Source organism: Crocodylus siamensis, chromosome 5, assembly GCF_052110815.1.
Source record: "Crocodylus siamensis isolate JL-2025a chromosome 5, ASM5211081v1, whole genome shotgun sequence".
Taxonomy (NCBI): Eukaryota; Metazoa; Chordata; order Crocodylia; family Crocodylidae; genus Crocodylus; species Crocodylus siamensis.
In genome coordinates, this window is record NC_143399.1 from 96,442,923 (window position 1) to 96,470,253 (window position 27,331).

General features: G+C 45.1%; 1 long non-coding RNA gene across 2 annotated transcripts in view; it reads left to right on the plus strand.

Annotated features, from left to right (window-relative positions):
* Positions 1-27,331, plus strand: part of LOC149864418 (uncharacterized) — a 134,677-nt gene that overhangs the window by 55,532 nt on the left and 51,814 nt on the right. For both annotated transcript variants that reach the window (XR_016442713.1, XR_016442714.1), the window contains exon 2: positions 13,084-13,168. This is a non-coding gene — a long non-coding RNA (uncharacterized LOC149864418). The remainder of the gene's footprint in view (positions 1-13,083; positions 13,169-27,331) is intronic.

A 27,331-nucleotide genomic window follows, 5' to 3' on the forward strand; every position in this document is an offset into this window, starting at 1 on the left:
CACTGGTGTTCTGGGGCCAGTGCCAGTGGGGCCCAGAGCAGGGTGGCAGGAGCACAGAGTCTCAGCTGGCAGGGGCTCTATGGAGCCTGGCCAGCTCTCCACTCCCTGCTGGTGCAGCCCAGCCCAGCTTCACAGACCCCTGCCGGCCTGTGCCCCGCTCTGGGCCCCACCGGTGCTGGCCCTGGGACATTGGTCCCAAGATGGTGACCAGGGGGTGGGGCACCTGTCAAAGGGTGAGGTGCCTGTCAAGGTGCAAAGCTACCCATGCAGCCCTTGACAACCTGCCAAAACTGTAAGGGTAGGCAGCCCTCCACCCAAAATAATTGCCTGCCCTGATCTAGTTGGTTGTGGTCCCAGGGGTTGGACTAGATGACCTCCTGAGGTTCCTTCCAACCCTAATTGTCTATGATTTCTATGATTTCTACATTTTCTAGAATTAAATATTTCATTTTTTCCACTCCTTCAATTCCCTCCCCCACACCATTTTTGATTGAAAGTATTTGCTTAAATTAATCCCAACCCACAAACAAATCCCAACCCACAAACAAATCCCCATCTCAGCTTCCTGAGAAGATTTTTTTTTGTAATTTTACTTTTGCTGAAGGCAGGTGCCAGGTCTTCTGGCAGAGGAGCCAGAGGGGGAGAGGGAGAGCTGTAAGTTTCCCCTCTCCCAAACTTAGATGGACCATCTTTCCTAGTATTAGCGGACATAAGGCTTCGGGTGCTAGTGGCAGCAAGCAGGTAGGACCAGTACCTGCATCTGCACCCCCTCCAATAACAACAGCCTTAATAATAACCCCCAGCACCACCAGCATTACAAACAGCACCAGCATGACAGTCTCCTCCACCCCCATTTCAGTTCCCAGCCTGAGTGTTCCAGTGCCAGAGAAGGAGCTGGATCTGGAAGCAGGGGACCTGAGCACCCAAGCAAAAGAAATTCTGGGGACCAAGGAGATATCTGAGTTTGTGCTCCACTCCCTCCAAGTTCCCCTAGATCCAGGTCTCCTTCCCTGAAAGGCAGTTTGGAGGAGGTTGACATTGAGGTTGTGGAGGCAAGGGGTTCAGCTGAGTCAGCTTCTACAGTTGTTGTGCCTCTGCCTGCCGAGGAGGGGGATCAGGAGCTGGGCAAGGCAGGTCTTCAGCTTTGCCATCTGGAGCAACCAGGGTGGAGATCATTCCCACCGCTCCCTTGCAGGGCACTGGTGACATAAATCGGGCTGTAGGTAGGTTCTCCTTCAAGCAGAGGTGTTGGATGAGTCCCACACGGCAACGGAGATCATGGTGGCTGTCGCAGGGCGCTGAAGTGCCCTGCTCCTAAAGAAGGACAGGTGTGGGTTGCCGCGACAACCCCAGAGGTCAGCTGAAGGGGGCAGGGCCTGGCCTTTATAAACAGCCTACTCTAAGGCCAAGGGGCAGTTCCCTTCTGGCAGCCATGAAGGAGAGAGCTCTGCCGGGAGTAGGCAGAGGTGGGAGGCCTGATGACCGGAGCAGTTCGTGGGTGAGAATACCAGGCAGAGGAGCCCTGGCAGGGATGGAAATAATGATGAGCCAGAGGGCTTTGGGTTTATGTTTTAAGCCAGGAGGCTAGAGTTTGAGCTGGGGCCGATTGGCTAATGGTTGTGTTTATTGTTACACCGGAGGACCAGGCGAGGCTGTAGGGGTTGGAGGAGGCCTCATAGGAACTCCCCAGTAGCGTGGGGGTTCCTGGTGCCAGGGAGGGCACAGCAATCTGGTGCCAGACAAGGCACAGCAGTTCGGCGCCGGAAAGTGGCACTGCGTTTTGGGGTCTCCCGACCCCGGCCCTAGTGGGGTAGTATCGGGAGAAGCCCAGTGTGGGTGCATGCGAAAGGCCCCAGTGGGGCACAAGACCCAGAGAAGGGGGTCTCGGGGCCAGGTAAGGCTGAGGCCGCCTGAGCCCCGATTGTGTTAGCCCAAGCAAGACCCCAGTGTGGTCCTGGGCGCGAGCATACTGAGAAGCCCCAGGAGGGGGCGAGCACATTGAGAAGCCCCAAGAGAGCGGAAAGGAGTCCCTGAGAGGGCGAGGGCTCAGAAGGGCGAGCGTAACAAGGATAGTTAGACCTAACATCATCCGGGACATCCGAGAAGCTTGGGGCGTGGTATAAGGGGTGGTAGGAGCCATGCATAGCCCTGCGACGGGAGTACACAGAATCAGCGGTAGACAGGGTACTGCAGGAATACGCCAAGGGATACTTTGCTCAAGGGGGTAAAAGGCAGCCTCCCTTACAATACTTTCACTATCAAAGTCGTGGTGGGGGAGATAATGAGGGTGCATGGACACCCACTTGGCATGGTAGGGGGTGCCAGGAGAGATCACGGCTGCTTCTGGGTCCCCGCCCTGTGACAGTGGCCATGAACCATATGGTGTAGGGGTGGCTCCTTGGGCAAGGCAAGCTCACCTGTGGGTTAATGGTCACAGACAAGGGGCCAATATGATCAAGGTGGTCCGTGATACCAACTTTGTGGGCATCCACCGTGTGGCACACAAGTTCCACCTCATAGTCAGGGGCACCTTGGAGGGGGACAGGGCTGCTGGTGATGGCACCATCATAACCGGACAGTTCATTACAAAATGCAGGAAGGTGGTGGGCTACTTCCACCAGAGAAGCAAGATACTGTGGGGACAAACAGGCAGAGCTGAGCTTCCCGCAGCACAAAATCATGCAGGATGTGGAGACACAGTGGAACTCCACATACCTGATGCTGGAAAGGCTGGTGGAGCAACAGAAGACCAACCATGAGATGGCCTTGCTTGGGGAGATTGGGATCAGTGTCCCACTTAACAAAACAGAGTGGGATACCATCACCCAGATCTTAGTGGCCCTCAAGGCCACCAGGAGCTTCAGCACTGGCGATGCCCTCCTTAGCCAGGAGATCCCCATAGTGAGGGAACTTGAGAACCAAATGGAGAAGTTCCAGGGGATCCATGTTCCTGGCTGGGGCAAGCCACTGTCACCAGAGGTGCAGGCACTGGTGAAGCTGATGGAGGGCATCAAGAAATGGCTGGATCCATTGCAGTCCAGTTTAGTCCACATGCTGGTGACTGTGTATGACCCAAGGCTGAAGGGGAGCATATGCGACAGCAAAACCCTGGATCACTGGATTGAGGTGCTGATGAACAGAGCCCAGGAGAGGCATAGGGGCAAAGGCAGGGGGATATGGAAGTGGGGGATCCACTTTCCCGTGCCAGCACTCCCAGCAGCAGCCAGTCTCCTCCACAACAGCTGCTGCCAATGTGGGCCAAGGGCATGGCTTCAATGGTAGGGTCCATAGGCACCAGCCCCTACCCTCAGCAAGGTAGCATGGAGGCCTTGGTGGCTACCTATCTCACCAAGGATGTGGAGCAGCTGGACTGCGGCCCCTTGGCCTATTGGGCAAGCAGGATCTGGCCACAGTTGCTCAGGAACACCTGTCCTGTCCAACAACCAATGTTCCAAGTGAGAGGGTGTTCAGCATTACTAGGGATGTTGTGACACCCCACCGTATCAGCTTGGATTCTGGTTTGGTAGAGCATCTGGTGTACCTCAAAGTGAGCTTTCCGCTGCTGGGGTTCCCTAAGCTCCACCTGCAGTCAGAGCGAGTGACACCCTCCTCACTCCATTCACACCTATTTCCTTTTTTTTAAACCATTTAATGCCCTGCTCTCAGAACTGGAGGCAGCACTCACTGCATCACCAGCCAGCAGGGGAAGAACATGTTCCTGCTAAGCTCCCATGCCTGGACTAACTTGGAAGTATGAGCTGGGACTATAAGGAAGGAGGAGGCCCCAGGTCCTGGGCAAGACCTAAAACTTCACGCTGCCAGGGTGAGGAGGCCTGGTGGGACTGACAGAGGTGTGACAATCCTAGGAAATGCCAGGACCAAGGACCTCCCTGGTGAAAGGCAGGTAGGAGGTAACCTATAACCTCCAGCCACCATGTGCACACGCAGTCCTGGCTGGGGAAAGACCTGTAAGATCTTTGAGGGGCCTGAGACTTACTGGTTCTAGTCAAGCTGTGAGGCTCCAGGTGAGCTTAGGTGCCTGGGATGCCACCTGACAGGCATGGACTTTCGGGTTTAAACTCTTCATCAGACTGAGGAAGCATCTAGTTGGTGTGTGTGTGTGTGTGCTCTTCCTGGATGGAAGGAATAGTAAAGAAGCCAGAGTCTGGCATGCAATGCAAGCAAGAAAGCCAGTCATTGACAATGTAAATGGAGACATCAGGGGGTAAGAGACAGGCTAGGGCAAGAGGGGTATAAGGGGGATGTAGCAGGTAAAAATGAAGAGGTACCTGGAGAGTCAGATGTCAGGCATATTGTAGTGTGTCATAAATCCAACGTCTATTTTGAGTCCATGAATTTCTGTATCTAGGAGGTTGATGAAGTGAAGTTCATAGGCCTATCTGTGAAAAGTGGTTTGTAAATTCCCCCTGAGGATCAGGTATGAGGGACTGGAGACAGGGTGGTTTTCTTGTAAGAAATGTGCCCCCCACAGGTAGTTGGGTATTTTTGTCTGTAATAGATTCTGGTGCACAGTTTGTGGCGTACTGGAGATATGATGGCAGGTTTTTCATTTCTTGTCATGGCCTGGTCTGGATCCATTTAGTGTGTTTTGGGCTGTAGGAAGTTGGCTTTTTGAGGTGATGAGGTTGTAGCAAACCTCCCAGTTTCTTTTTTTTTTTTTTAATGCATTCCCTCCTCTTCCCCAGCCATTTCTGACTTTTTCTCTCCATCTCTATTCCCTATAGATAAGTATAAGTGAGCTCAAACTTAGGATAAGCTTTAAACATTTTTATTTTGGTAGCAAGTTTTTGATTTTGGATATCCACTGTTTTATATTGTATAATTATTAGGCTTGTATTGATTTTTACTGTTGTATATTGTATTATTATCATTTTTGTATTGATTTTTATTGTTTCATATGGATATTGTATGGTTTAGGCCTGTGTTTGTAAGTGAACCAAAGTCATGTCAAGTTTCCATTTTATACATCAAGCCTCCATCTTCTGTCCTCTGCTTGGGCATCCCATGTTGCAACAATATGATTCATTGTACCCTTCCCATGTAAATTAGTTCTCCGATGAATGAGAATGATTGGGCATGATTGAAATACAATGGTAGCAGGCCTCTACTGAATTGCCTGTAATGACTGGGCCATCACCTTGTATTGATTCATCCAGGAGCCATGGACCTCACAAAACACAACCATTTCACACAGCCCTATGAAACACCGGGATGAAACACTGTCCCTCTGAAACGCTGAATCCGAAACTGAGAGACAACTGGTCCCTTGGTATATACCTGAGCTCTTACCTGGGCAGGTCCTACACCTGGTTATCTCTTGCTCCTGTGGATCCCCATCCCCCGACGAACTTAGTTTAAAGCCCACCGGAGGAGGTCAACTAGCCTGTAAGAAAACAAGCTCTTACCTTTGGGGGAGATCTGGAGACCATCACGCCTCAGGATGCCCTTTGCTCTGAAGTACGGGTCATGGTCCCGGAAGCCAAATCCAGCATGACGACACCAACTCTGGAGGCACCAGTTCACCTCACGGATGCAGGCACTCTGCCACTGATGGCCTCCACGAACCGGGAGGAGGGATGAAAAGACCACCTGGGCCCCCAACTCTCTAAGCTTGGCCCCCAAAACCTTTGTTGATATGTTGATAAGAATCTTTGTTTTTGCATGTGGCCCTTAGCCTTGTGAGTCCTACAGCCTTTATGGATCCTTTATGGGTGGTAGCATATATGAAATACAAACACATACTGAGCAGCGCTGAGCTATGGAGTCACCATGGCTCAAAATGCTGTTGGCTCTGATGGAGCCCAGTCTAATTAACTATATGGTAAATCCTGAGCCTTTTGCCGTTGGATTGATATCATGTATTCTATCTATAAATAGGTCCAAAGTATGTGAAAGTGTGTTTATAGAATACATGTGCTAAAACTTGCAGTAATTACAAAAAAGGTCAAACATATCAGTTCTGGGTGAACTAAGTGTATTGGTACTATATATGAATTACCACAGCCATATTTATTGCAAGGTCAGTGTTATCAAATTTTCTTCTCACTTCTGTGTACTTAGGGAGAGCAGGACCTGACTGTAAGGAAGGGGTATGGGCTGCTCGGGAAAGAATTTGGGGGGAAGCAGAAAGCAAGTTACCTGACCCCCCCCCCAATTTATTTTCCCTGTTATAGCAATGGGAAGTGGACAAATTCAAGGCAAACCTCTGATACTTAAATTCTATACCTGGAAAATTATAATAAATTTATAATTTTTCCACATATAAAATGTAATTATTGAAGGAGTCCTCTTATAGTCAGGGTCATCTTATATTCAAATAAATATGGCATTCATTGCTCTTTTGTCAGATAGAAATATTGGGATTGGAGGAGGAGGCTGGAGCAGAATTAAAGAATCCTTGGGATTTGCAGGAGCAATACTTCTTTCCTGGTGAAAGAAGTAGCAGAGTCAAATAAACTCAGACAAGCAGTAAGGTGGATTCTGGTACATCAAAGCTTAACTATTACAAAAAAGACAAAAGGCAAAATTTGTAAAAAGTTTTGCATTCTCAATGGAAGCTAGGAACATTTGAAAATTTTACCTTGTGATTGCAGTAAGTGTTACAATACTGTTGATAATGCAGTACATGAGAGTATTTCTCAATGGTAATCATTGATGCAACTCCAGTGTTATGTTAGATGTACCCCATCTCACTTCGATCTAGCTAGGTCTTGTACTGATAGCACTTGAACCAAGGCAGCATGAAACATAGTGGTTAAGTACAGACAGTCCCAAAGCCTGAGGCTGAATCTATTGAATTTTCATAGATTATGTTAGATTCCGACTCCATGCAGCACCCAATGACTAGGGAGGTGATGATCCAATTGCTCAGAGAGCAAACACCAGCACAACTTTATTTAAAATGGAGACAGCTTCAGCTGAGCTCCCAAAAAACCGGGGAGCAGCCACAAACATTAGTTCTTTCCACATTTGTACACCGTGGTTCATACTCATTAACATTTACTCCACCTTTGTCCTTCCTTTTTTCCACCCATATTCCCTCCTACTTCAAGCTCCACCTCTGTTTACTTCATTATCATGGAATTCCTTATGCATTTTACTTATTTACATGCCTTTTTTGCTATGAGCACATGCGTAAGACCCTGACCCCAGCTTCTTTCGGTCTTTCTTGCTGATTTCTTCACCATCTCCAAGGTCTTGCTTCTGCTTATCTCCTAACAATAGCTGGTGAGCTGCATCCTGTTTTCCTCACACAATGAGTCATATGTCCTACACACTACCACATTATTAGGAAAATGCTTGCCGAAGCATCTTGCAATGTTACTTTTAATATAACATTCTGCCTTGTGGTTAGCAGCTTTGCTCAGCCACAGGTTACAGCCTTTTATTCAGCTGCAAATCCAATGCTCCCCAACATCCAAATACTGTCACCCTAACAGGTTAATCTAAGCTGTATAGATTGAACTGATAAGCAAGTGAACATGCATTGACTTTTGATTCTGGAAATGCAACCACATGCCTGCAGTGGCCTGGGCCAGAAGCCAGGGGCAGGGGGTGCTAGAGCATGCCTCTCTGCTTGACTGGAACAGACAGCTTGGGTGAAGGCTCGCCTGCCCACCCTGTGAGGTGGGGTTTGGTGGGGAGGTGCAAAGCATTCTGGGATGCTGGGGGACTGTGAATTAACTTGAAGCTGGAGAGGAACTGGCCAGAAGTTCAATAAACTGATTTAATCTCAATCAGTTAAGCCTGATACCACATCCATCCAGGTTTATCTTAAACTGGTTTCAGCCATTTTGAAAGAAGATTGGGCGCATCTACATGTGACACTATGTGATATATATACATAGCAACACACTATGGTGATATAGCATCCACAATCAAAACTGTGATGCCACAGCTACATTGCCATAGTGACCCACTCCCTTGTTATAGCACTTCACTATGGCAATGTAGTACCTAAAAGAAACTGTGTGGTACGCACAGCACAGTATGGGCTGTTCCTGTGCCATCCTTTAGTACTTCTAAAAGGAAGTACTAAATGACAGCGTAGTAATAATGGTGCCATAGCAGCACATGTAGATGCGCCCATTATTGCATTGTTGCATTACAGATTTGAACTGGTTTCTTATTACTTATACCAGTTTATGTGTAATTTCTGTCCCTAGCCAATGAGGGATAACCACTTTATCCAGTATCTTTTGAGCATGTTTTATAGTACACAATATACTCTGAGCTGCCCTGGCTAGCCTGCTGTAGTACCTGAGCCAGCTAGTTAAAAACTAATGTAGCTGTATCTATAGGTCAGTGACTTAATTGTCAACATATGCTAAGAGTTTTTAGCCAAATACGTGATGTTGGATTTCAAGTACCACCAATGATTGCATATTGCAAAGGTGATTTGCAATAGTTCACAGAGCTGGCTTCAGTTCTTATGGGCCCTGGAAATTTTGAGTGATACTGAGGGGCCATGTCAGGTAAATAGTTTGATTTACATGGAACCTTCCACACCAGTGTGCATCACTGATTTCAGTGAATATTCATGTATCTAGCTGCAGAAAGCAGGCCCCGAGTTAAAGAAAAGGGATCACCTGTTTTCACAGATCTGAAAAGTAATCTTATGAAGATAGAAAACATTCTCTATATTTTCTAGTTGCATTTCAGAGGGAATTTGATCAGTAATTTGGTCCTTCAATCCTTGTGCTTTTCCAATGCCTAAAATTTTCCTACTTGTTTCCTAATAAAAAATGAAAGTACAATCACAGTGTGATAGATTGACAAACACGACTGAACTGAGAATATGATAGCTTTCACTCCACGACTCTGTTCTGAAATACCTTTTGTGCCAATGGAGGTGACAGAAGCTGTGCAGCGAACACCAGAAATAAGTTGGCATTAGAGAAAATTGGCCATGAAGGGCCTATTTTCAGGGCAGTGGTGTTTTGTTCGGGCAGTCCAGCCTTCCAACTCACTTCAGTTAAAAGTTAATTCATTTAACAATGTTAATAGCAGGCAATAATCCTATCCACTTTGGAATTTGAGGTAAATCTGAACTGATAGTTTTGCTTCCTGTGTTCAGAGAAAGGTCACAGGGACCATTACTGTGGCAGTCAACTTTACTAATTTTTCAGGCTTTGGTAGTCAGCCTACAGCAAAAATTACACTGAAAAACAAATGAGGTCCTGACACAACGAGGTCTTCTTGAAGTCTGTTGCTTTCCTTTTTCCTCTTGACTGAGACTTCTTTCTAAAATTTGTTCTGTAAAGTCAGAGTAGATACTTGGAGTAGCTAGAAATAACAGAGCAGCATCAGCTTGTAATTCTAGTGAGCCACTCAAAACACATTAACACACTTTTCCCCACTGGGTACAATGGCTAGAGCTCAGTACTTGAAAGAGTGGCTGGAGCATTTATGTGGCTTTTTCCAAGTGGAACTTAGCTCTTATACCACTTTGAAAAATTCTCCCCAGTTTTTTTTTTAATAACTGTTCAAATTAACTTATAGTTTCCCACCTGGCTCTGAGCATCCTTATTAATCTTTATCAGTTCAAAATCATGCATCTTTTTTTAATAAGAATGTTTTTCTTTCCTCCATTTGCTGTGTGAAAGAGCCACACAAACACCCAGGAAAAACAGACTTACTTAGAACAGACTTAGAAAAAAAAGATTTTAAGTGCATAGAATAAACTGGAGATGACATGTTTATGTCTGTTATCTGAGGTGTTCCTTGTGGTTTAAATTGACCAGAAAAAAAAAAGATTTCTTTCTTTTTTTCTCTCTTTTTATAAAGTAAGCAGTGTCTTGTTAATTGTATATCCAAGGATATGAATTCAAATGGTTGACTTGATTGACTCACTCTTCCTTTTAAGTAAAGTTGTGCAAATAACTTAGTTCATTGCCAATTTAAAAAAAGTTTTAGGCCTGGGTAGTGGAGATTGATTTACTTTGTATTTTGAATTATCCTTCCAATTTATTTTAAACAATTTGAAATATCCAGCCATTTTGATTAAAACACATTGAAATGAAATTTTTGGCATGCGCCACTAAACAAAATTGATGAATTTGCAAAACAATTTGTTGGCACTCAAATTGCATTTTTTGCTAAAAAGTAGACTTTGGAAGCAGTTGGTTGAGAGTATGGAGGAACAGTGGATCGTTTTAGCAGTTCTCATGGATGTAACAACACCTAGGATGTAACAAGTCCTTCTTGAGCAGCTGACTCAGGCCTCATTTGCTTACTTTTTGAGTTTGAATGAGACAATAAACTAATACTTTATGGCTATGCAAGTAAAAAGGCAAACAGGGGAACACTTATTTTTTGGGATTTGTATTAATTACTACTGCAAGAACATATGATGCTTCTCTATGGGACTGTAATTAGGCATACATAGATTAGTTAAAAACGTATTTTCATTACAAGAATGGAAAGTACATTCTCTGGGCCTTTCCACAGAAGCTGACTCTATTGGTGCATCCCAATGAGCGTGCATGTGAGGTATGTGATACCTCAGAGCAGTTTGAGGCACTGCAAACTGCATGTGGCCCATGTACAAGTGTTTACTGCACTGCCAATTTGCAGCACAGTGGGGTTTTTTATATTGGTTGATCGCAGTGTCAAACCTGTTGCTGAAAAAAATGGTGTGGCACATGCAGCACCACTGTGCGCCACCAGAAAGGGAGCCTAGCTGGCCAGAACCACATTCTGGTTGCTGGTCAGGCTGTGAGCGGCTGGCTTGTCATTGCTGCTGCCCTGGGAGGCCCCCAAGACCCCAGATAAAGCTACTGTGGTCAGTACAGTGCTGGACCCAGCCTCCCATACCCCACCTGGGTCACTTCGCTGTGCATTGGAGCACACATGCAGAGGCATGCCTGGGGACAAATGCAGTGATGTGAATGGGAAATGCATGCCCCTGATTATCTCCCCTGAATGAAGGGAAACAACCTTTAGCTCACTGCATTTAAAGATCCACTGTCTTCTCTCTGAGTGACATGTAAGATTGTAACCATTTCTTGTGGACATGCACGTCTGTCCATTACAGTACAGGTCTACCTACTCACCTCCTGTCTTTTGGTGCTCAGGACTACAGCAAATAAATAAATGTTTGGAATGCATTTAATTCCACTGTATCTAGGCTGTGGATCAGTGCCCTCTCAAGAGTAAGAAGAGTTCTAATTCCTCATTTGTCTATAAGTAAATGAATGTGAAAAGTAATCCTTCGTACAGTTGATGCAAATGATTCATGCCTTGGATATCCAGGCCTCACATCAGTAAACTCTTAGGGTACGTCCAGATGAATGCTCACATGCCTCTTGCAGCATCTCAAAGCACTTTGAGATGCTGCAAAAGGCACGTTCAGGAACAAACAAATATTCCCTGCACTGCAAATTTACAGCACAGGGGCAAAATTAGACCCCTGGATATCCAGGGGACAAAAAATACCCCAGGCATAAAAAGCGGGGCAGGCAGCTGGAGGCTTCAGTCCTCCACAGGGATGCTCTGGCAGTGAGCCAGAGCATCTCTAAAGCTGGCGCTGGGCCCACTACTGAAGCATGCTGCCTGCTCATGTGGAGCAAGCAGCAATGCAGGCTGCAGGGACCTGGACTCGGCTTTGTGCTAGCTAAGTAAGGGGTGGGCAGGGGCTGGAGGAGGGGTCCATGGGAGGGGGGGCCTGCCCCTGCCACAGCCCCTGCTTGCCCCGCCTGCCCAGCCTCCACTCCCTGATTGGCCCCTCATCCAGCCCCACCCCTGATCATCCCCCTGCCTGACCCCAGCAGTCCCAGACTTAAATTAAAAAAAAAAAAAGTCCCACAGTCACCAACAGTTGCTGTGGTGACTGGGGCCTTTGGGGCCCCCCAGCAGAGCACCCCCCCATGCCGTAGGGGGCAGCAGGGACCAGCCCCGGCCACCTGGCACCCTTGCTGCCACTGCCCCATCACATGGGTGCAGCCCATGTCAGCAGGGTGCAGCATGGCTCTGTGTGCTTTCAGCTGTCACCCAGAGCCTGGCACCACTCAGCCTGAGCGGCTCCAGCTGCCTGACAGCACATGGAGCTGCATGGTGCCGTTCCAACCCAGGCTGAACACCCACGTGATGGGGCAGCAGCAGTGCGTGTGCCAGGTGGCCATGCATGGTGCCATGTGGGAACAGTAAAGTTACAGGGCCGAAGGGTACGGCTCGTTTGGAGTCGGAATGTGGGAGTGCAAAGGGGAAGTACTGAGAAGGAGTACATGGGATGGGATTATGCTTTAATTATTTAGGAACTAATTTACCACTCTTTAGATTACTTGTACAACTGCTTAGCTTTCATATACAATACAAAAGACAATATACACAAACACACAAAACACAAAATTATGAGAAAATTTGCTGCTTCTGTTTCTGTTGATAATAATACTACCAAAAAAAGGATTACAAGTACAGTTACAAATTACAACTACTTTATTGATTTCAGTATTATTAGTATTATTCATATTTTATACTTACCACACCAGTAGGTGTAGCATACTTGTTTATTCTATTCTGTCACTGAGTCAGAAGAGACATTGCTGGCTCGGTGTTCCACAGCTTTCAGGCGAGACAACTTGTTCACTTAAAGTGAGATATTTGTCTCAGGGACTCTGCGCAGTCGATCAGGCTGCAACACAAACTACTTGTGATTCTTCCTTTGATGCTCTGCAGGTGAGCTCTGCTCCGAATTGGAATTGCTTATGCTTGGCTTATATGGAGTGAGTTGGCGTCACGGCCTCCTCCTACTCCGCCTTGCTATAAGTCCCATATTTGTGTGCAGATGCAGCATCTAGCGCATCCCCATTTTTACTCCACTGACCCAGTTTTGGGCAATTTTTTTGGGTTCGAGCCAGGTCCTGGGATTTCCGAATTGCTCTAAAGTAACCTAGTAACATTGTATGCTCAGTATCTGATTGATGCGTTAAGTTTCATTCTGTTACTTAAGTTTCATTTTACTATAAATCACTTACTCTGTTAGGTTTTGTTTTTGTTTATTTATATACAGGCCCTTTCAACAATGGCTAATAGGCAACACATTTATACTTATTACTATGACAGGTGCCTGCTGCCCCCACTGCTCCGTGCTGTGTGGGAGGGCTCTGCCAGGAGGCCCCAGTGACCCCGAAAGCCACTGCTACTGCCGGTGAGTGTCCAAATGTTGATGTATAAAGAGTGAGTGAGTGCGTGAGTTTGTGTGTGTGTGTGTGTGTGTGTGTATATACACTGAACACACTTTGTAAGCTGTAAATATGGCACACCTAATTTAGTCCTAACCCTGAGGAAAGAGTCTATTAAACTCCAATAGCTTTCAAGAGAAACACTTTTACTGAAACAAAGTCCAAGTATATCCAATAGACTTCTGAAAAAAGGATTTAAAAAAAATATTTAAAGAGTTCATTACAGCCCTAGAGGCATGAAAAATAGTGTATATGGAGGGGGGATGGAGGGGAGCGGAGAGAATCATTCCAGCATATTTCTAGGTAAGCTTGAGATTATTCTACAAAAATTTACTGTATTTCTCAGTACAGATAACAAACGAAGACAAGAATGTGTGAGCCACTAAAGGCTGAAGATTGTGCTTAGAAAGTTGCACTGACTGAATCTTAAATCAGCCCCTACAGATGGCCAATAAAATGATACAGATATGAACAGTTGTTAGTCATATAGAAACAAAACAGAAGGAACAGAAAAAAATATGTATGGCTTCCTTTGCTCATACAGTATGCAATCGGCATCCCAGAACCCTGCTGGATGGATTCAGTTGGGCATCACTAGGCAAGTACTTTGGGCATGTTCTGAAATTGAAAATGTGTCTGTTTGTATGTGCCATCAGTGAGCATCCAAGTCACTGACAAAACCTTCCCACTATGGAGAGTCTTTAGAGTTTTTTCCTCTGTACATAATAGAACATTCCTTTGTACTGGGTTTTGTCCTGTTTCCTTCCACTATAGCTTCATTATCCTTCCTTATCACACATCCTCCCTCCAGAAAGGTGACTTGAAGTACTTAACAAACACATTTGTCAACAGATTTCTTTCATCGCAGCAGCAGGTAACTCCATGCTTTTGACATCTTGCTCTTGTCAAACAGGGTGCTTCCTTGAGGTTACTTTCTTTCTAACAATTGGGATTAGTAGAGGAGGTGAATTTAGCTTTTGTAGGGCTGAGTATCCCCATGAGGTCTCTAGCAGGCCCCAGAAAATGTTGGGGGGGGGGCAGAAAGCCACCTCTGTTTCTCCCCAAAAACTCTGCTCTGTGACAGTATGGTTAGGTTGGGACCAGCAAAGGATACACACCTTACCCTATCTCTTTAGGTAACCTGAGTTGGATACATTCCTGAGGGAGGGGGAAAACCTGCTCCCTCTGCCTACGTGACTGGCATCAAATACCTGGGTGAAGGGCTTGCTCCCTGGGGAGCTAAGAACTGCCAGTCTGCCCAGCAACTAGTGATGCATTTCAAATTGGTTGGCTGACAGCCAACAGGTGCTGGCCTCCATTGGACCAATAGAGTTCTCTTTTGTACCTAGTGAGGGAGATTTTTTGTGAGTGAGTCTAGATTATGCCTTGGGGTCCCCTTGGTTCAGCTGATTAAGGGAGACCGCTACTTGTGCTTCTGACTGAGGGAAGCATCCCAAGTTCTTGAAGTGAATCAAGTACTCTCAAGGACTACTAGGCCTGTGTTTCCCAGGGTGAGCAGAGCCAGAATCGAGCCCAGCCCTGGGTTGTGGCAGTGGAACCCCCAGGCTAGCGGGTATGCTCCAGGAAGGGGGTTGGCCAGATGTGAGGCACCCGCAGGGAGGCACTCAGAGCCTGGAAGGTGGTTGGGTGCAGTAAGGTGGGTCGCTCAATGCAGAAGCACCCCCTACTGGCCCGCCACAGGGGGTGTCAGAGGGTAAGAGAGCAAAACCACTAGGGAGTACCAAAAACAGAAGTAGAACAGACAAAAAGAGCCTGCCTATACATACTTATTTTTATTACCAATTTTTATATATTTTAACCACCTTGTGATTGATAGATTGACCTGGATTTGCCTGGCAAAGGAGAACTGGAGTTAGTGAAGGCTGGACCACAATAGAAATATCAGAATGAATATTGGCTTTAAAAAAAACCCTGTATATTTTTCCCTAGTCAAGAGGTAATGAAACAATCACTTGCTAATATGCAGCTGAAAGGTCTTTTCTCCCAAAGTTTGAGAAAATTCAGCCATCTCTTCCTCCTCCCTTTGTGAATTGTTGGAAAGAAACTATGCAAAGTATCTGAGAAATGATGAAGTGAGGCAAATCAACACAATGTAATTTCCTAGTGCAACAGATATTGGTGGTTTAAGACATCCATCATTGTTACTGCTTCCAGCTGGGAAAGCCACAATGTCATGACCTTGAACATAGTTAGGCAGAAACATCTTGATGTGCGTGTTGCCTGGCTGTTGTAAGCTGGAGAGAAATTTTTACTTCTTTAAGTTTCAGGTAATACTTTTTTTTTCTAATTGGCATTCATGTACTGGCATCTTAACAAAGAATTCATATTATGGAAAATATGAGACAATAGCCTGGTGCTCTGTGAACTGTTTATGTAGAAACAGGCCATGAATGATATGGATACTGCATTTTAATGTGAGTACTCCTCAACCTCATTTTTTTATTTGAGAGAACACTTAGGTAGGTGTTGAATTGGAAAACAGAAAAATGCCTCTTCCCAGTTCTAGCTGCTAGGATTGATGTTGAATTTTAAAAAATGATTCTACATTCTTTTTACTCTTTCCCTCTGCTCAACCTGCCCTTCATTTTTTTTTTAACTTTAACTATTTCCTCCAACTAACCTCCCCCCACACCCTTCCTCTTTTCTAGTAAACTTTTTCCTCCATGCCTTTCTGAATGCTTATCCATATACTATTTGGAGTATGTCTCAATTTATGTTTTGGGACAAACTGAAGGCTCCCTCTCCACTACTCAAAATCACATGAGTTGTCCCTTCCTATCTCCATGACCTGCCTGTGGGAAATGTAAAAATAGAAACAAGCAGTTGGCAGCTGATTCTTATAAGAGGAGGAGCAATGAAGTCACCTGTTATTCCTTTTGGGCTTTATTAATGTAGCTCGGGTACACCCAGGGGGTGTGCCCTGTCCTCCGATGACAGTGGTGGTAGTCTGCCTCTGTTTATTGTTTACTTCATTAGCATGGAATTGCCTATGCATTTCACTTATTTACATGCATTTTTGCTATGAGTGCATACCTAAGACCTTGACCCTGGCTTCTTTCGGCCACTTGTGGCTTCTTCCTGATTTCTTCACCATCTCCATGGTCTTGCTTGTGCTTTGTCTTCTAATGGTAGCCAGTGGGCTGCATCCTGTTCTTACACAGTGAGCTATATATCTTACAACAATACTATGTTGTTAGGAAAATGCTTGCCTAAGGATCTTGCAAGGTTAATTTTAACATACTATTCTGTCCTGTGGTTAGCAGCTTTGCTAGGCCACAGGTTATAGCCTTTTATTATTTATAGCAAATCCAATGCTCCCCAAGATCCAAATACTGTCACCCTAACACTCCCTCACAGAATTAGTATAGGCAGCAAAAGAGAAACCAGGTCAATTCTCCAGAAGCCATCACTCTTTCCACACAATACACCCCTTTGGCCTGGCAAGGTAGATGGTGCTTTTGTGTTACTCAGAGGATTGACCCTTTTGCCCATTGGTGGTAATGAGTGACAGAGTGTTCAGGCTACTTACTTTCCAGCCTGGGACTGAGCCAGGAACTAGGACAATGATACCATAGGGATATTTTCTGCTTTTCCATTGGCATGAACTTGCAGCTGAATTGATTTGCTTCTATTACGAATACAGCATATACATACACAAGTACCAATAATAATAAAACTAAATAAAACAAAAATGCCAGTTACCATCCAAGCACTAGCATGGACTCAGAGTGGACTATTTACAATCATACAGATTACATCTCCCATTCCACACAGTTCTGCAATGTCCATGGCTAATTTGTACATTCCCTTAGCTTCAGCTGTAGTGGTGCTGAGCTGAGCTCCCCGTCTCCATTCCTTTTTAATGTCTTTTAATTTTTTTCTCTAATTGTTCCCACCCTGGAAACTGGTGTGCCCAAATGGTGGCTATCCAGCTTTTAGCGGGGGGTGGCTTGGCTTTGGTGTTGAATTCTATTGTAGGCAGCCACTTTATTGTGGTGGGACCTTTGAGAGTTTGAATTATAATAGAGGCTCCTTTTGAATCTATAGGCCACACACATCCTTCTGTATTGTTTACCTATAAGGTGTGGTTAGGTCAGATCAAGTTTGTAGGCCCTTCCCAACATACCCTGTTTTCAACAGCAATTATATCCCCATTGCATAGTGGTTTGACACAACTTAATTGTCGTGGTTGTTTAGGCCACTCCCTCCAGATGGTTCCTATTCCTATCTATATTCCATGGTTCCAATACAGGGGATTGTGGACAAGAAACCTAGATTTCTCGGGTGTAGCCACATCCCATACTGCCTGGTGTACTACCCAATCCCATTGACAGCCTCCTCCCACTCCCAGAGTCAAGAGCCTGCTTTTTGTCCAGAATCTACCTCCAAGTCCAATGGCTGTGAAGTGGCAGGGGCCCTTTTGACATCCTTCCCAGGTTAATGTACAATAACGTCTAAACTGCCAGACTGACTTTAGAATGATGGACAGGCTGCTGTTGTTTAAGTCCAATGGCCAGAGCCCTTTCTTGATGTCTTTGACTGCACCAATCAATTGAGCATTGGGTGCTGTTACATCCCAGGTCAGGTCTTGAAACTCCACATACTCAATCTGCAATAAACCTCTTAAAACATGGGTTATACTTACTTCTGCATGGGAGGGCTGTTGAATGGCATCAAGTAATACTTGGTTTTTCATTCTTGCCTCCCAGTCTATATATGCAATGCCATGCTTTAAGTGGTTCAACACATCAGCATTACTGGCTGCTTTATATGCATTCCAGACTCCCGTTGTGGAGTTTAACCCCTCCCAGATAGTACCAGCAACATCTCTCCTCTTCCTTACAGAGTGTACTTGAAACAAGCCAGGCATAGCCCATTTGAGGAGCCATTCCTCTGCCTGACTTTGGTACAATTGCAAAAATAATATTTCAAAAGCCATTCATCAAGGGTGAGTGTTATTTGCACATGAATTGTGGATGCATTGAGCAGCATTGCTCACTCCCTGCTACCCTCCAACCAGGATAGATGTCCACCAGGTGTCTGCCTAGGTGTCTGCCGGGATGGGGAATAAAGGATAGTGGGACAAGTACTGAACCTGCAACGGTTATGGTGGTATCGCAAATCCATTGGTACCTGCATTGTGTTTCTCGATCGTTGGTGCTGTCAAATACTGTGTGGCAGCTATTGATAGCAGTCTTGTTAACCAGCATTACTTGACATAATCCAGGACTCACCATTACCCATTTTTCTCCAGCTGCCCAGCTGATATTCCATTGTTTAGTTGGGGGCTTCTATTCTAATTCCATACCAGTTGTATTGGCATGCCAGGTGATTTGTCGCTCCCATCTCATAGTGCCTGTTTGTTGGTAAAGATATGTGGCACACCATCCCCACAAGAATTCATTTTGGGGAGGAGGTGCAATGGGCCTTTCTACAGTCCTTTGGTATTGGGTTAGGAGTCATGAAATCACTTGGTTTAGGTCTTGGTTGAGGGGAGTTTTCAGGTGCTTGAGGTAGGACTCCAGAACATAGGGCGCATCTTGACTAGAGGGGATGAATTCTCAATAGTATCCTGTTCCACCATTTCCACTACACATGCCTCCCTGCCATCAAAGGATATTTTGCCTCTTCCACCAGGGCCAATTTGCAACTTGCTCTATGGTTACATAGTGTCCCTTTGGGTCTCTGTATGTAGGTCCCACCGGGAATCCATAATCTAATAGCTTACATCCAGATACTCCACAATGGTAATGGCGGGGGGTGAAGCAGGGGGCATGGGCTTGGGACTTGTGGTGGGTTCTAGGACTTTAGGGTAGGAGGGATCTTCCGTATCATAATCTGGGTGATCAGAGCCATCAGCTGTGGGGGAATGTTTTGGATAACTAACAAACCCGACATACCCTTTAACGGGAGGTAGAATGCTCTAGCCAATGATCCACCAAAGGCTCAGGCATGACATCATCATGGTGCACTGCATCTTGGGAATGATTCTTTAGATCCTGCAAAATATAACTGTCCTTTTCTTTGGACTGAGTAGGCTTATGCCTATATTTTTTTTCACTTGGGACCAGTGTGCCCACCAAAGCTTTTTCTGTGGGCCTTCTAAGTGGACCAGGCTGGGGCCCAGTTTGGCTACAACAGAATAGGGTCCTTCCCATCGTGCCTTAGGAAAGGCAGGAGACCCCGGTGCCCGATACATTACCAGGTCTGCAACCTCAATCTGCTGCTGTATGGGGTGCTTGGGGTCATACCATCATTTTACATACTCTTGGGCCTGCTGCTGTGTCATTGCTGCATCCTGATGACTTTTATTTACTACATCAATGAGCTTTTCCACCCATTGGTCAGTGGCTTCTCACATGATTACATCCTCAGGAATAAGGCTGAGTAGATTTTCCCAATCTATGGGGCATTTCTTGACCCGTCATTAGTTTGAAAGGGGAGTGTTTGGTGCTAGCAGCGGAACATGCCCAAATTCTCATTAGGATGAAGGGAAGCACTTCGTCCCAATTTTTCCCAGTGATGGATACCCCCCTTTCATAACTTCCAGTTAATGGTTTGATTTCTGCGTTCCACTTGTCCTGCCATTTCCATTTAATGCCCAAAATTTCACTTATTTGTTTGGTGAGGACAGCTGTAAATGCTGGACCTTGGTCACCGTCTATGACTTTAGGGACACCCTAATGGGTGAACACCTGATAAATTAGCAAGCTAGCTGTTGTTTTTAGCCATCTCATTTTGTAAAGGAATCAACTACAATGAGGAGGAAACGATGTTTCTTTGTAGTAGTGGGTAGGGGCCCCACATAGTCAATTTGAATTCTTTCCCATGGCCCATCTAAATCTTGAAGCATCAACTGGCCCCAGAGGGGAAGCCAATTAGGTTGATGCCAAGCACAAGTGATGGCGTCTTGTTTGAAGCTTGGCCACCATCCTAGAGATTGAACTGTCTTTATGGTTTCTTGCACGCTGGAGTGTCCTCCAATTTGGGACCCATGTACTCACCCCAGCAGCACCTCATGTGATGGCTGAGGGATATAGGGAACCACTGGTAATTCTTTGGTAACCCATATCCCTTTCACCTGGTGTATTTCTTGGGAAGGATCACTCATCCAATCACACTGGGCATCCCACTGCTGAATTGCATTAACCTGACTGTTTGCAGCAGGTTTGACTTGATCCCATAAAGGCCTCAGTGGCAGATTGTGCTGCTTTGTCTGCTTCTTTGTTCTGTACAGCTCCCCATCTGGATTTACGGTGGCTTTTAAGTTTGACCATTTTAAGCTGCTTTCCTTGTACTACCTGAAAGATGTGTTCCCAAATGGCTCAGTGCTTAATTGGAGATCCTTGAGCATCTTTGAACTCATTGGCGACCCACCATCCTAACATTTGTGTTGCTCCTTTGTGTACATATTTGCTATCTGTGACTATGACATGAGATAAACAGGAATTGTTAGACATGTTTTGAAGTGTGATTAGGAGATTTATGGCTTCTGCTTCTTGGCTGGTGGCTTTGGACAGTAACCAGGCTTCTGTGTTTTGGGGTCCCAAAATGGCACAGGCCACCCAAGCAGTTTCTCCAGTTCCTGCAAAATTTCCATCAATAAACCATAATATTTTGCCTGATTGTACCTGTTGTACACTATGGACAAGTACTGGTGATTTGTCCAGGGTAACATACATGTGATTTTTTGGGGTTACCCAACCCCAAATGTTATTTTCTGTTGAAGGAAGGGGCTGAAACCAAATTCTTGGGTTATCCAGTACTAATAAAAAACAGCCTATCCATGGGGTTGTCAACCTTCCCTTTAACAATTCTCCATTTTTAAGCAATTGATGGGGATTGTGTGGCATTCAAATGCATAAAGCTTCTCTGCCTACTAGATACTTGAATTTTTGCAGGGACCAGTACATGTTTAGCAATGCCTTTTCTCCAGTTCCATATTTTTGTTCTGTAAGACTTAGCCTCCGGGAGGCAAATGCCAAGGGGATGTTGATTTCATCTTGGTTTTGGGTGGCTGTTGCTGTTAAGTGCCGGTCAGCAGCTTGATACCAGATTTCAACTTCTACATTAGGGATTCTGACGCTGAGGGCAGGGGCTCTTTGTAACTGATCTTTTAGCTTTCTAAATGCTGCTTGACACTCTGGAGACCACTCCCATTTGGTTTGCTGCACAGCTTGATGGAATGGCTCCATAATTTTGATGCAATCAGGTATGAACTCTCAGCTGAACCCTACAAGACCAATAAAGTACTGCAATGATTTTCAGTCAGTAGGTGGCGGCATTTGACAAATTAGTGAGAGCCAATCATTGAAAATTTGTTTTCCTTGGCAAGTAATTGTAAGCCCTAGATATTGAACTTCTTGTTTTACTAGCTGGGCTTTGGTGCCGTTTACCTTGAGGCCAGTATTTTGTAGTAATTGCAAAATTACTTTGGTATGGTGGTGACACTGTTCGTGTATAGCTCCCCAGATGAGAATGTCATCTACATATTGCAACCAATGATCTAATGCAGGCAACAGTACCTTTTCCAATGCTTGATGAAACAGCATGGGTGCATTGTGGTATCCCTGAGGTAATTGAGTCCAGACAAACTGAAGGCCTTGGCAGGTGAATGCTGTTTTCCACTGGTCATTTGGGTGGACTGGAAGACTCTAAAAACCATTACTGATATCCAAAACAGAAAATCATTGCGCATGGTTAGTTAGCTGGCTAACTATTTTTGGAAACAGGGCTACTACTGGGGCCATGGGGGTAGAAGCAGCATTTCATTTCCTATAATCAATGGTGAGTCACCAATTACCATTTGGTTTCTTTACCAGCCACATGGGCGAGTTGCCGGGAGAAACCTGGGGTTGGATAATTTTACACGTTCGCAAGATGTGAATAACTGTGGAGATATTATGAATCACATTTCTTGGAATTGGATACTGAAGTGATTGAGGGGGTGTCCCCCTAGAATATGGACCAGTTCTTGGTTTTTTAACAGTCCTACATCTAGACTGTCGATAGCCCATACATCCATTCAGTTCTCCCAGTCCGCAAGAATGACTGCAGGCTTAAGTGCTTTAACAGAATGGCAGGCTAATTCCATGGGCTACTGTGCCGGGCCACCCCTGACCCATACAAGCAGCTTGGCAAAATCTACACAGCAATATTGTAAGAATGGCTTTCCAATAATACTGAAGGATGGGTGACACATCCATGCCAATTGAAATCTTTGCATCTGGTGATGCAGGTTTTTCACTGACACTAAACATGTCACCTTCCAACCTTGATTAGAACTCCTGTGGCTCCTGAGAATGAGACTAGGGGTTTTTCCTTCTCCACTGTAGATGAGATAGTCTTGCTGAAATTTAGCATGGATCTGGTATCTAATAAAAAGATTTCAGGTGCCCTTCCTTCTACCCAGCCCCGGATCCAGGGTCTCCCATCCTGATTGAATTGGAATGGGAGACACTGGCTGGGACCGCAGGAGGCACGGTCTCGGTCTTGAAGAGGCACAGGTGGATTCTCAGGCTCTGAAGTGAGGGTGAGAACCCAGGGCACTGGCCAAGGGGTAGTTTGATTTATTCACTCTGTTCAAGGGGTGCCACATCTAAAACATAGATCCTTGTTAGGAAAATTTTTGTGGGACACACTCCCTGAGGACATTCCCAATCCCCTGGCCTGCGTGACTGAAAACCCTTGCTGCTTTTACCTTCCTGATCACCTTCTCCATAATTAGGATTTTCAATGTGTAGCTTGGAAGGGAAACTTACAAGCTTAGCTGATAACTCTTCTAACATACACTCCAATCAGCAAAGCTGTGATTTGGATTCAACAGCTCCTTGATTCTTTAAGACCTGTTGGGCTTGGACACCTTTGTTGTGATTGCCACCAAGCTTCAGCTCACTCAAGGTAGTGGTGTAATTGGTTTTCCTGCAGTAATCCCTCTTGCATCTCTATCACAGTAATTAAAGTGGGGGGGCATCTGAATCCATACATCAAATAGGCAGCGTGTCTGTGCAGCACTGCCAACACTGGATGGCAGTGCCCACTTTGGAGTCAAAGAATTGTCCTATACTCAGACTCAAGCCTGTACTCACCCAATTATATCCCGGGGTGTTCTTCTTGAAGTGGACACATTTGGCTAGTGCTCTGATCCACTGTATAGACCCCAAAAAGTGCTCAGGCAATAGTCATTCGGGCCTGCCACCCTCCATCTCCCAAAACGGTGGGGATGAACCCTTTACCAGCCCAAGTAGAACTTCACATAATTCATGGCCTGGGAGCATAGCAAGGCTCCTTTTGGCTTTTACCAGCCACTGGTTTCATTCATCCCACTCCAAAGGCATGAGGCCCAACTGGGCTTACAATGCCTCTCACTCAGTGGGGGTAGGGAAAGTGATTTTAACTTGCTGCACCTGAGTTGTTCCTTCAGGCATATCTAAACTGGACCAACGAATCAGCCCAGGGGAAGCAGCCTGGGGGGCACCACAGGGGGGGAATTTAGGGTTACAGTTTGCTCAACAGCATGCACTTCTGCTGAGTAATTGGGGAGATCTGGAGGGTGGGGTGGATAGGCTGAGGGAGGACTAAAAAGTGGGGTGGATGGTGTTACCGTGGGCAACGTTTTGCCACTCAGAACAGCGACACTTCAGGGATCAGCTGCATTCCCCAGAGTCTGCATTTTGTCAATAAGAGACTTGAAAGACTTAATTTCTCATGTGGTGCTTAGCAAATCTTCTGAGTCTCTTTCTTTTATCTCAACAACCACCAAAACATGATTCAACTGTTGCTGTTGGGCTACAACTTCTTTAAGTTGACAAATAAGATCATGCTTTTCCTGACAAAGTTTTTCCTTTTCTTGAAACTCAAGCCAGAAGGCTTGAACACCCCAGGACAATGCTTAGAAGGCAGCTGCTTTACAGAAGACCTGCTTTCATGATTTTTAACTTAAAATTCCCTCGGCCCACACCTGGGCCGTAATCCAAGATGGGCTAGATGGATCAATGCCATCAGGCATCACCTGCACACATTGCTCATCAACAGCTTTATTCAAAATGGAGACAGCTTCAGACAAAGCTTCAACAAACTGGAAAGCTGCCCTGAACATTAGTTCTTTCCATATTTATAAACCTTGGTTTATGTTCATTAACATTTATCCCACCTTTGTCCCTCCTTTGTTCCACCCATAGTCCTTCCCAACTTAAGCTCTGCCTCTTTTTACTGTTTACTTCATTAGCATGGAATTGCCTATGCATTTCACTTATTTACATGTCTTTTTGCTATGAGCGCATACCTAAGACCTTGACCCTGGCTTCTTTCGGTCACTTGTGGCTTCTTCCTGATTTCTTCACCATCTCCAAGGTCTTGCTTCTGCCTTATCTCCTAACGATACCTGGTGGACTGCATCCTGTTCTTCTTACACAATGAACTATATATCTTACAACAATACTATGTTGTTAGGAAAATACTTTCCTAAGTGTCTTGCAAAGTTAGTTTTAACATACCATTCTGCCTTGTGGTTAGCAGCTTTGCTAGATTTGCAGTTACCTTTTATTCAACTGCAAATCCAATGCTTCCCAAGATCCAAATAGTGTTACCCTAACAAGGTGGTCCTTAACCATTGTCTCTCCTCTCAAAAGTCAGTTTCCATATCTATGGCAAAGTCTGGCTGCAAAATGTGGTTCAATATCTAGATTCAGAATCTGAAATTTCCACATGTGTGTATACAAACCCTAATGCACATACAGTTCAGCAGGTGGAAAAGCAGGGTTTTGATTTGGGCTAATGCCTGTTTTTGTTTCTTGAAAAAATGCCATGATGAGCATCTCAAAGAAGAAATGTTAAAGTGATCATATTGTTGTCAGGGTAAAGTTATGAGGTTTGAAATTTCATGTTATCTTCAGGAAGGAATCATCTTTTTAACAGGAACTCCATTTTAGTCAATAGAATTCTCCCTACAAGTTAAGAAAAATCCTTTTAGGGTTGGGGAATTTTAAGATCCCCTGAATTTTAGCTGAAGATTTTTTCAGTTTATACCTCTACATATAGCATAACAGAAATAGTGATACAGCTTTAATGAGGACCCTGCAAAAATTTACATCTGTGCAGAGGGAGTAGCTGTGTTTCAAGCAGAGGTCATATGATGAAGCACATGGTGATCTCCACAAACTGGATCTAATTAGAACTGCTGAAACAACTTGGCAGCAGGCACTGCTTTCAGATCTGTATGGCATCTCCCAGCCTTAGAAACAGCTGCATACTTTTTGCAGCCAAACCTATGAAAAAATATCCCTATAATTTACTGGCAAGTTTGTGAAATAATTTGTGTGTGCTAATAAAAGCATCTTAAAGCTAATTCAGTATTTATACTAGAGGCAGGGCTAGTAACACTGCTGGTTTTTAAGGTTGCCTGCTACTTCCCTTTTTAAAACTGAGTTTTCAATTACTTGTAACATTGCCAATGTTTACCTGTTCAGGCTACAGAGCTGAAATATGTGCAGGGTTGAAATATTGGAAAAATTCATTGGAACTGTTTCTGAGAATGAATCTAGGGTAAAATATTTTTCCAGGTTAAAAAATTTGAGCATTATTTTCGTTGAAATGCCTTCAAAGTTATGCAATTATATCTGGTTAATTGCACAATTACCTGAAGACCAGCTACACATCCTAAGTACTTACCATACCAAACAAGCTTCAACCAGCTGTAAAGTTAGACCTCAAAAATGTGTACTAACTTTATAGCTGGTTGATATAGAGCTTTAATTTGCATGTATCAGGGTCTCCCCTATGGCTGGGAGCCCCATCACCTTGTTCAGTCAAGGCTGTGAGTTTCACAACCTGGTTAAGAGCAAGGTGGTCGACATTGTATACCTAGACTTCCAAAAGGCCTTTGATTTGGTATCCAATGATGCTCTCATAGGAAAATTGGAGGATTGTGGGCTTAACTACTTGACAATTAGGTGGATAGGAAGCTGGCTCTACAATAGGACCCAAACAGTCCCAATGAATGCATCTGTGTCATCCTGGTGAGACATAGCCAGTAGTGTCCCTCAGGGGTCCATGCTTGCTCTATTGCTTTTCAACATCTTTATCAATGATTTGGATGTGGTCGTGAAGAGCTTATTGGCCAAGTTCCTGGATAACACCAAGTTAAGGGTGATCACGCTTGAAGATAAGCTGCAGATACAAGCAGACCTAGACAGGATGGCAAGTTGGGCAAATTGGAACCAGATGAAGTTCAACATTGAGGAGTATAAAATGTTCCATCTGGGGATGAATAACGCCCAACACACAGGCACAGTGACACTAAACTGACTAGCACCATGACTGAAAGAGGTAATAATAGGCCATAATATGAACATAAGCCATCAGTGCAATGCTGTAGCCAAGGGCAAATAATGCTCTGGCATGCATCTCAAGCAAAACCAAGGAAGTGATTCTTCCACTTTACCCAGCATTGGTGAGACTGCAGCTGAAGTACTGCATCCAGTTCTGGGTGCCACACTTCAACAAGGACATGGAAAAGCGTGATAGAATCCAGAGAAGAGCCACCCATATGATCAGAGACTTGCAAGTCAAGCCATATGAGGAAAGGCTGAGGGACTTGGTAGAAGCTTACTGCTACATCAGGGGGATACATCAAGGGCTCAGCAAACAACTGTTCACCAGGGCACACTTGGGGAAAACGAGGAGCAATGGCCACAAACTCCCGGAAGACCATTTTAGGCGTACGACTAGGAAAAACTTCTTCACAGTTACTGTGTCAAGACTATGGAATAAACTCCCTTCAGAGATGGTGCAATCACCTACCTTGGAAATCTTCAAGAAGAGACTGGACAATCACCTGACCCCACTTGTCTTTCCTGCCTAGTGCAGGGGACCTGGGCCCGATGATCTTGCGAGTCCTTTACAGCCCCTTACAATCTATGAATCTATGAACTGCTGTGGACTCTAAGCCCCAGCAGCTGGAGACACTGGTCTCTTCAGTGTGGGCCATGGCAGCCACAGGACATGTCTACAATCTCCCTGCCTTGTGGGTGCGTTTAACCTCCAGAGCAGGAAATCACTGCTAAGGGAATCTCTCCACCTCAGGAGTGAATGGGGTGCCCCCATGGCTG